At 40.8% G+C, this 8928-nt stretch overlaps 1 pseudogene; it reads right to left on the reverse strand.

Moving 5' to 3' along the window:
• Positions 1 to 3883: 3883 nt before the first annotated feature.
• LOC119627345 (nuclear transport factor 2 pseudogene) lies at positions 3884 to 5943 on the reverse strand (annotated as a pseudogene).
• Positions 5944 to 8928: the final 2985 nt, after the last annotated feature.

Here is an 8928-nt window from a genome sequence, read left to right on the forward strand (position 1 = left end):
TCAAATCCTACTTTGTCACTAAAATGTGGCCTTCAGCATTGTATCCCAAATCTCAGCTATGTGATTTTGAGGAGGGCCAAGTTGTAAAAAATTATCTTCAACCTGTATTGAAACAGCATACTTTGAATAATGAGGCCCAAGTACTAATGAATACTTTCATTGTCACAGCATTGATTGATATTGAGCTCAATGTCTTTTTCACAAAGACTGCTATTAAGCCTAGTCTCTCTAAGTCTGTATTTGTGGAGATGGTTTCTGAACTCAGGAGGGTTTGCTTAAAGCAAACCTCTCATTAGCATCTTGTGCTTCTGCCTACACCGAGCTCAAGTGATATCCCAGCACCATCTTCCAGCGTAGTGAGGGCTGTTAGCACCACCACTCTGCAGGCTAGGACTGAGTAGGGTAAAAATTGCTATCTGTTCTTATTAAATTTCATCTTGTTAGCTGTGACTCATTATTCATACTGTCAAATCTTTTGAATTCTTGATTCTATCACTCAGCATTTTTACCAGCCGGCCCACCCTTGTGTCATCTGAAAATTCGATCAACACACATTCTGTCTTTATTAAGCAATTTGCAATTGAAAGTGCTGAATGGGCCAAAGTTGAAGGAAGTCCCTAGGATAGGACCTGCTCCCAGAGACCTCCCCTGAAGGCTGACTTCAGATTGTTAATCTGTTCTCTTGAACGAGACATTTAATCATCTTACCATTTTGTAGCTCTTCATACAGCTTCTATGTCTCCATTTCCTAAAGAGGGAGAATGATGGCCAACACCTCATTTTAAACCACCAATACCCTCCAGTGAGGTGGCCCCAAATGATTATGGTGGAGGCAGCATTTGTTTAATGGAAGGCACCTGGAATCAGTATTAGAGATAAGGTAGGCATGAGCTCCAACTTTGCAACTTAAATTGTGTACTCTGTAGTTAGGGTAGATCAGAGAAGAAACACTAAGAGTTCTATATAATAGGGGATTTATTGTAGGGATTTGGATGTATGCAGTTGTGGGAGCTGGTTACAAAGCACATGAAACACTGTTAGTTCAGTGTATATTGTTAGAGCCTAAAGCAGTAGGGCAATCAGTCAGGGAGAAAAGATGGATCTGAACTGGAGGAATACAAGGGCAAGCTAGAACTAGTGAGGATGTCCCGGAACCCACAGAATGGACTAGAATACACATCAATCTCTCATTACTTCCATGGCTCCAGTTTTGATGATGCAGGTGATCTGTAGGAAAAGCTGGCTCCTTTATCACATAGAGAAATATGCCCTTCGTCCTGAAGGGAGAGATGCAGTGGGAGGTGGAGATGCTATGGGCCTGGCCCCTGCCCCATACCAGCCAGGTGAGCCGGCAGGTCAGCAACGATGTGCATGACCTGCAACAGATGCCCTGCACTAACCTTCTGAGCACATGAATATGTCTGCTGTTTCATTCTGCCTTCCAAATCTTGTGCAATCTGTCTCCTTTTGCTATAGTAACAGAAACTATGCAGGGAAGGGAATCTGGGAAACATAGTTTCAGTTTAGCTAAATTGATACATACCTCTTTTAAACATCCTTACCCTCCAAATGAAGATAATGGAAAAACTGTGCTTCAGCCTAATATATTGCAACTATCTCTTATACAACTAAAAACACATAATCTTTTTCCCAAAAAGTGAATACAGATTCCTTTTATTCATCTTTGGGTGATGTCTATTCTTCCTCTTGTTGAGTCACATTCCTTTTTGATATTTTATAACTTAGATTCTGAGATATAAAGTTAGCCATAGCTTATGTTACTTGGTAGGGGAATGAATAGTAGAGGAAAAAAGAAAACATTTGTTGTTATGTACCAAATCATATTCATCTTAAAATAAGAAACAAGTGTTAATAACTATTATCATCCTTGTTTCTGCAACTGACTACATGGTTTTAGCTGCTATTTATTATTACCTTCTTCCCCTACTCATTCCATATTTCCTTTGCCTCTACAAACTACCTTAGCTGCTTGTGGTTCCTTATCAGATAGGCTGATTCAAAACTTCATTCCTAAAGGGGTTTGGGATATCAATAGTACTGCCTATATTGGATTGTTGAAAGTTTCCATTGACTTTAATTGTAGGCCCTGGAGTACTAGGAGATGCTCCAGGGATCCTCTTGAATTGCATGTAAATGCCTCCTTGCCTGTAATATGTAGTAGTAGAAACTCTATATCCTCTTAAAAGCATCAGTTATCCTAATTAGTACAGTGGCCTCCTTCTTCACTGTTGAATTATTGCCGGAGGAACCCAAAGTGCCAGTTATCTGTCAGCTTATAATTTAAGTAAACATTGTTGCACCTATTGCTGGAAGCAGTCCTCCCTTGGGAATGAAAAGGTCCAAAGTTGTGGGTAAATCAAAACTTTCTCTTGTGGAATACTAGGAATGACAATAGGAGAAATCACTCCCACCTTCAAAACCCTTATCTCAGGATAAGGAATAAAATGGCTAAGGAAGAAACAGCACCCCATATACTGCTTGTTGATTTAAAGCACAATGCATTCCTGGAGAAATTTCCGAGATCGGTGCCACTACCAAAGACCTGAAGGAAGTGAGATGTGATTTCTACCACATCTTTATTCAGCTTGTCTATTTGGCTGGTGTAGAAGACAGACGGATCTTGGAGAATGACAGTGAAGTATCACTAAAACAATCTGATAGTGACTCCAATTGTACCTGCTGTTCCAGATGTGATTTCGTTGCTAAAGCGAATCAGCACATTCCCTGGCACCTGGTGTGCAGCTATTGACCTGCCCTTTTCTTTATGCATCTTAGTATAGACCTTTAGTATTTGTTTGGCTTTCATCCAGTAAGACCAACAATATACCTTTACTGTACTACCTCAGGCAACATCAACTCTCTAGCCATTTGTTATAATCTAGTTCTCAGGCAGATCATGCTGGTTCATTACATTGCCGATATCATAGTGTTTGAACCTCATGAGTGGATATTGCAATAATCTATGATGCATTGGTAAGAAACTTTTGTACCCCAAGGATGAGAAAAATATATCACTTGCAAGATGACTTCAGGTCATTAATCTACCCCAGGGCCAGGTGGTGAATCATCTAAATACCTGGATAACACTTGGATGCAGCCTATCTATCTCTATTTTCTCCAGGATGGTGACATCTGGTCACTCTATTTAAAACCACCACCCTTATACCAGTTACACAGTCTTGATCTATTACAGTGAGGGCCACAGTGGTGTGGTAGAAATATGTGTCGTCAACATAAGAATGAGCTAGGTTTGTACCATGGTTTTGCCACTTATGCCTAAATGTTTCCTTGGGCAAGTCAGTTTCTTCAACAAAAATCCAACTCACAGAGTTGGTGTGAAGACCACGTGTGATAGTATGTACGATGGAGAATGAATTTACATCTATAGAGCCCTTTAATATTCAGACACTTTATGGATTGTGTGTGTTGAGTCTATGTGCATTTTTATTACCTGTTAGTAGATGAGGAACAGAGGTTCTGCCAAGTGGATTCACTTGCCCAGACTCGCACTCTGAGGAGGTGGTAGAACAAGGATGTGAACTCAAGCTGTTTTGTTTGCAAACCAGTGTATTCTCTTCATTTGGCCTGTTCCCACTTTGCCATGGAAGAACGCAAGCCCTAAAATACCAGCAGTGTATAAATACAAGTTCTGTGCTGTTCTTTGTGAATTCATGCTCAACTTCACTGATCCTTCCTTCTCTGATTGCCTAGAAATTCTCTGTCTAGCCATCTGGGAACTCTATCTTTAAAAAGATCAGAGGGTGTTTTTCTTTTATTTTTTAATTCTCATTAAAAAAACTTATGGTTTTATTGTATCATGAAACATTGAAATATCGGAAAAAAATCAATGTCTGGGTGATGAGGCAGCTGCTTTCTCCTTCACTTCCTTGTGTAATTAGAGCAACTTGTCAGTAGATTGTTTTTATTTTAAAAAAGGGCAAATCTTTGCATTACTTAAGTCTTTCTAAGGCATGCACTAGTACAACACAAATTTCTCCCATCCTATGCAAGTAGTCTAGCATCCAAACATTATGAACATGTCGATGGCAGCAGTGCACTGCACCCACTCCCACCGCAGCCCTGCTTGTTTGTGTATGATATTTGGAGCAACTGGAGGAGTGTGAATAGTACTGACAAGAGGCAGGAGGAGGAAACCGCATGAGTGCCTGGCTGGGAGGAGGTCAGCCCATGCTGTGCAGGGCAAGCCTGAACATGTCATTGGTGCAATCCCACACCTGCTTGATGTTCTTTAACAGGAACATCTGGTGGAACCCTATGATGGAGTCTTCATCTGCCTTAAGCTGACCTACCACCATGCTGAGGATGCAGCTATCTGGTATGGGCCTGTTACTGGGAAGTGCAGGAATCCTTGTTTCTTAGTCTTACTTGGAAGAAAGAATTCTGCCAAGAGAAAATTTAGCACTCCCACCTCCAAAAGAAAGATAATTTATTGAAGGAAAATAGAGAGCAGAGAGTTTATTCAGAGAGACAGGACATTCCGAAAGATGAGGCAGAGTGGGCTGCTGAAAGAGAATGAGCCAGTAGCCTCTGAGAGTTCTGCACTCGGTTTTTATGATACCAGATTTTTTCTTGAAGTTCCCACCTCTGTCATAAGCCTCTGCGCTTTTACTTTATTTAGTTTTCCTTCTTCTGCCTTAAGTACCCCCTGGTTTTCCCATCTAGTTCCTACCCCAGGCTTGTGGACCTTTCCTTACTGAAGCAACCTCATCATCTAGGGTAACACCTGAGGTTCCAGGAGATGAAGGATGCAGACACACAAAGAATGAGGTTAAGAGCAGAAATTTAATAGGCAAAAGAAAGAGAATAGCTCTCTGATACAGACAGGAGTCCTGGGAAAATGAGTTGCTCATCCACAGTGAAATGTGGGGATATTTATACATAAGCTAGTGGGGAGGCGGTGTCTGATCGACACAGGGTGCAAAAAACAAGTTAGGATCAGGTGTGCCATCTGCATAGGGCATGAATCTTTGGCACCCCCCACCCCAATCTTTTATTGTGCAGGTGGGTTCTCTGAGCATCTCCATGTTGCCCAGTTCTTTCTTACTGTACACATGCTAACAAAAAAGGAAAGGCGGACCCTGATGGTGGACTTGCCTGGCCCCCAGGTAGCCCTTTTCTGTTGATGTAGCTGCAGGCCTCCCCTTGTGCAAGCTTCCAGCTTTCTTATCTATGTTTGCAGCTTGATCTTTCAGACTGCTCTTTGTTAGAAAAGAAGTAATGTCTAGGGCTGCTTTTTTGTTAGAAGGGAAGTTCTGCTGAGGACCCTTGCCCTCACTATCTGCCTAAATAATTTCTTTCTATCTCCTTTATCATTACTATTCATTGGTGCACATGCATGGGCCCAGTGTTGGATAGGAATTCTACCGAATGGCTGCATTGCTCATTACTGCCACCCCAGGAAGGTTGTATAGCCTTCAAATCTGTATGTATTGTGCCTGCATATCTCTTAAGAATTTCTCTGTTGCCTTCTTTCCGCCTATCAGCATGTAGCTAGCTACATTCTGACCAGCTAACTGCAGAGTGAGTGATTACTGGGCATCTTAAGGGGTGTTCCTTTCTGCATAGGTATTTCTCCTCCTCTCTGCTCATATCTAGCATGCATGTTTTGGATGGTCCCTGGGGTGTGAGATTTTCCAGACCTCCCTTTTCTCAGGGGCTCTCCCTTCCTGCTTATTTCTAGCTATCTGCCTACTCTAACAGGCTGATGATCGTGCACCATGATGCTGTGCTGAATTTTCTGGACCAGAAGTGAAGGCTAGCTTTCTCCTGGAACAGCTGTCCTTCCCATGTAAGGTGTGACATGTCAATGTAAATTGCACCTACTTGGTTTGTATTGTAATCAAATAACTGGTAGCAATATTGAATGAAGCTGGGTCCAATCTGCTCCCAAATTGACTTGCCTCATATTCTGGAGCATCATTGGCCTCACTGAGACCCAAGGGACTGGCACAGTGGCAGCAGCAACACAGTGCGCTCTGCGACCACTGTCCCTTTTCCCTTGTCTTCCTTTGCTCGCTCCACTGCACTCTTGTTTTTGCTTGAAATTTTATTTTCCCATTTCGAAAATTGCCTTTCTATATATTTAGCAGAAACTATATTTAGTGTTCAAAGCACTTGAACGTATGTTCTCTCATTTGACAATCTGTGGAATGGAGGAAATTGTCTTTATTTTATACACGAGAAACTGTGGCTTGGGTAGGGTAAGAATGTATCAAAGCTTACGAAGCTGATAAGTGGAAGAGCCTCCTCCCTCCAGCTTCAGGGCTTTTTTTGCACTCTCTCAGTGCTGCAAGAGCCTCTAAATACCTGTTATCTCTGGGAAGCCAGTTTTCTCTTTTGTCCTTTGTACCAGACATAGCTTCCTTTAGAAATATATGGGTATATTGTAACTCTCATAGAAGTTCTTTCATCATTGGGCTACAGAAGGTCCTGAAATTTCTCAGGAGAACTTAATTCCAAAATTCTGTTAGAAGGAACACCCCACCAAAAGCCAGAGCCATCAAAACTGAACAAACGTCTAGTTTATCAGGCATGTGGTCTTCTCTCAGCATATCTTATATTGAGAGTAATAAAAATGTTCTCAATATTCACCAGCAGCTTACTTTATTTCAGATATTATTAAACTAGTCTTCTCTGAAACATCCTATTAAAAAAACCCACAAAACTCTTGAAAGAAGAATGATAAATGCTTTAAAAGTTCACCATTGAGCCAATAAGAAAGTTACATTCGTCATGGCCCAAAAAGTATGAAAGTGGAAGTGAGAGGGTGGGAAAATGGCAGAATGCAGGTTTTTCACTGAGGCCACCTACTGCTTCCTGGGCTGAGCTTCAGATTTTAAGGCTGGGATAAGAAGTCAATACAAAGAGTTCATCTTATGTGATGGGTCTAATAAGAGCCCATTGTGTAAAAGCCTATCACCTAAGAAGAGGTTCTAAAACACTACAGAAATCCTTACCAATTCTATTTATATTTTTTGTTTCCCCAACATTAGGTTGGACCATGTCAGAATGTTGATTCTTGACGATTATTGACCTATAAGTGTGGCAGTTTCATGTGATTTAATGTAATAGAATGTCATTGAGAATTTTCCTCTTGGCTGTATCTCCAATGCCTAGAAGAGCATCAGGTATATAGTAGGTACTGAATAAACATTTGTTGATGGGATGAATTAATAAAATCAAATTGGAAACCAATAATCAAAAAACAAGTAGAATAACAGCATATGTGAGTTAAAGTCACATTTAAACAATTCATAACAAGAGAAGAATTTATAACAAAAATGAAAGTAAGTCTAAGTTTAATACCTGCTAGAAACAGAAGGAAAAAATAAGAAGCAGGGGGTGGGCTCTTGGAGTTGCCTTTAGTGAGATTTGACCAGATAACTGAGTAAACACATTGACTTCCAGGCTCCCCACTGTACTCTTCTTAGCTGTTATTTGCCAGCTTGAAATTTCTGCTTTTCATTACCATCTGAATAACACAGATATTAAAAAATATTAAAAAACTCAAGTCTTTTCAATGTTTATAACCAAATGTAATTTCCTTGAGTAATGTACAAGTTCATATTCATAACAGAAATATGGAATCTCAATTAAAAACCCTATGATGTGGAGCTTTGAAGCCCTCCTTTCAAGAGTTATCCAAGATTATGTGACGTTTCCTCACCACCCCGTCTCTCTTTCATATTTAATCAGATACTGAGATTAGAGATGCAATTTCCTTTTTGTGTCTAGGGAGGTTTATCAGAACGCTGCACACTATTGCTTCCACTCTGCTTCTCCTCATCCCCAGGTTATAGGAACAAAGTGTCTAACTTACATTTATTCACTGGAAATTATTTACTTTCTTGATTTAATGAACAAAAATACTGTGGTCACATTTTGTGTGGTGGTTAAGTTCAAAAGTCAACAAGTAAGGTGAAAATCATATATTGTTAAAACTTCACGTGAAAACCTTTCTACTACCCATAAATTAAAACATGCAAAGTTTTAAATGTACAATCTTATGTAGTATTCCTGTGTACTGGATGGGAACCACTGAATTAACTAAAGACATAAATAAGTGAGAAGCATATCAGTTGATGTACAGCTATTCAAATCCTCTGTCTTTAACAAGATTATGAAATTCATGGGGTGGGTGGAGACTCCTAAAGTACTTTTTGTTTTAATGGTATGCCTCTACCTATGTTACACCTGCATGTATTTATTCATATTGAGGATGACATGTTGCATTTTATGTAGGAGTCAGGGCCTAACCCTAGGGCTGAGGATCATGCACCTGCATTTCTTTCTTTCCTTTTTTTTTTTATTTCCTGAGATGGAGTCTCCCTCTGTTGCTCATGTTTGAGTGCAGTGGCATGATCTCAGCTCACCGCAACCTCCGCCTCCTGGTTGCAAGAGATTCTCTTGCTTTGGCCTCCCGAGTAGCTGGGACTACAAGCACACGACACCATGCCTAGCTAATTTTTGTATTTTTTGTAGAGATGGGGTTTTGCCATGTTGGCCAGGCTGGTCTCAAACTCCTGACCTCAAGTGATCTGCCCACCTCGGTCTCCCAAAGTGCTGGGATTACAGGCATGAGCCACCATGCCCTGCTATGCATTTCCATTATATAAGCAAAAGAGATCACAGGGTACAAAATAGAGATTCAAGTTTTGGGCTAAATTGTTTACATACTGAACCCACACAGCCAGATTGCCTCCTTCCTAGAAAAAGTGTGGTTGTGAGAGAAGTGAATGGGCCTATTAGGTCCTGGGAGAGAGTGAGAACTTCAGCCTGTGGATGTATACCAGATCTGCTGTGAGGATGGCAGCCTACTGTAACAAAGTTCTGTTCAGCCCAGACATGCATGAGTCAGATTTTCAGCTGACCCTGGGATTAGAGTCT

Source organism: Chlorocebus sabaeus, chromosome 14, assembly GCF_047675955.1.
Source record: "Chlorocebus sabaeus isolate Y175 chromosome 14, mChlSab1.0.hap1, whole genome shotgun sequence".
Taxonomy (NCBI): Eukaryota; Metazoa; Chordata; class Mammalia; order Primates; family Cercopithecidae; genus Chlorocebus; species Chlorocebus sabaeus.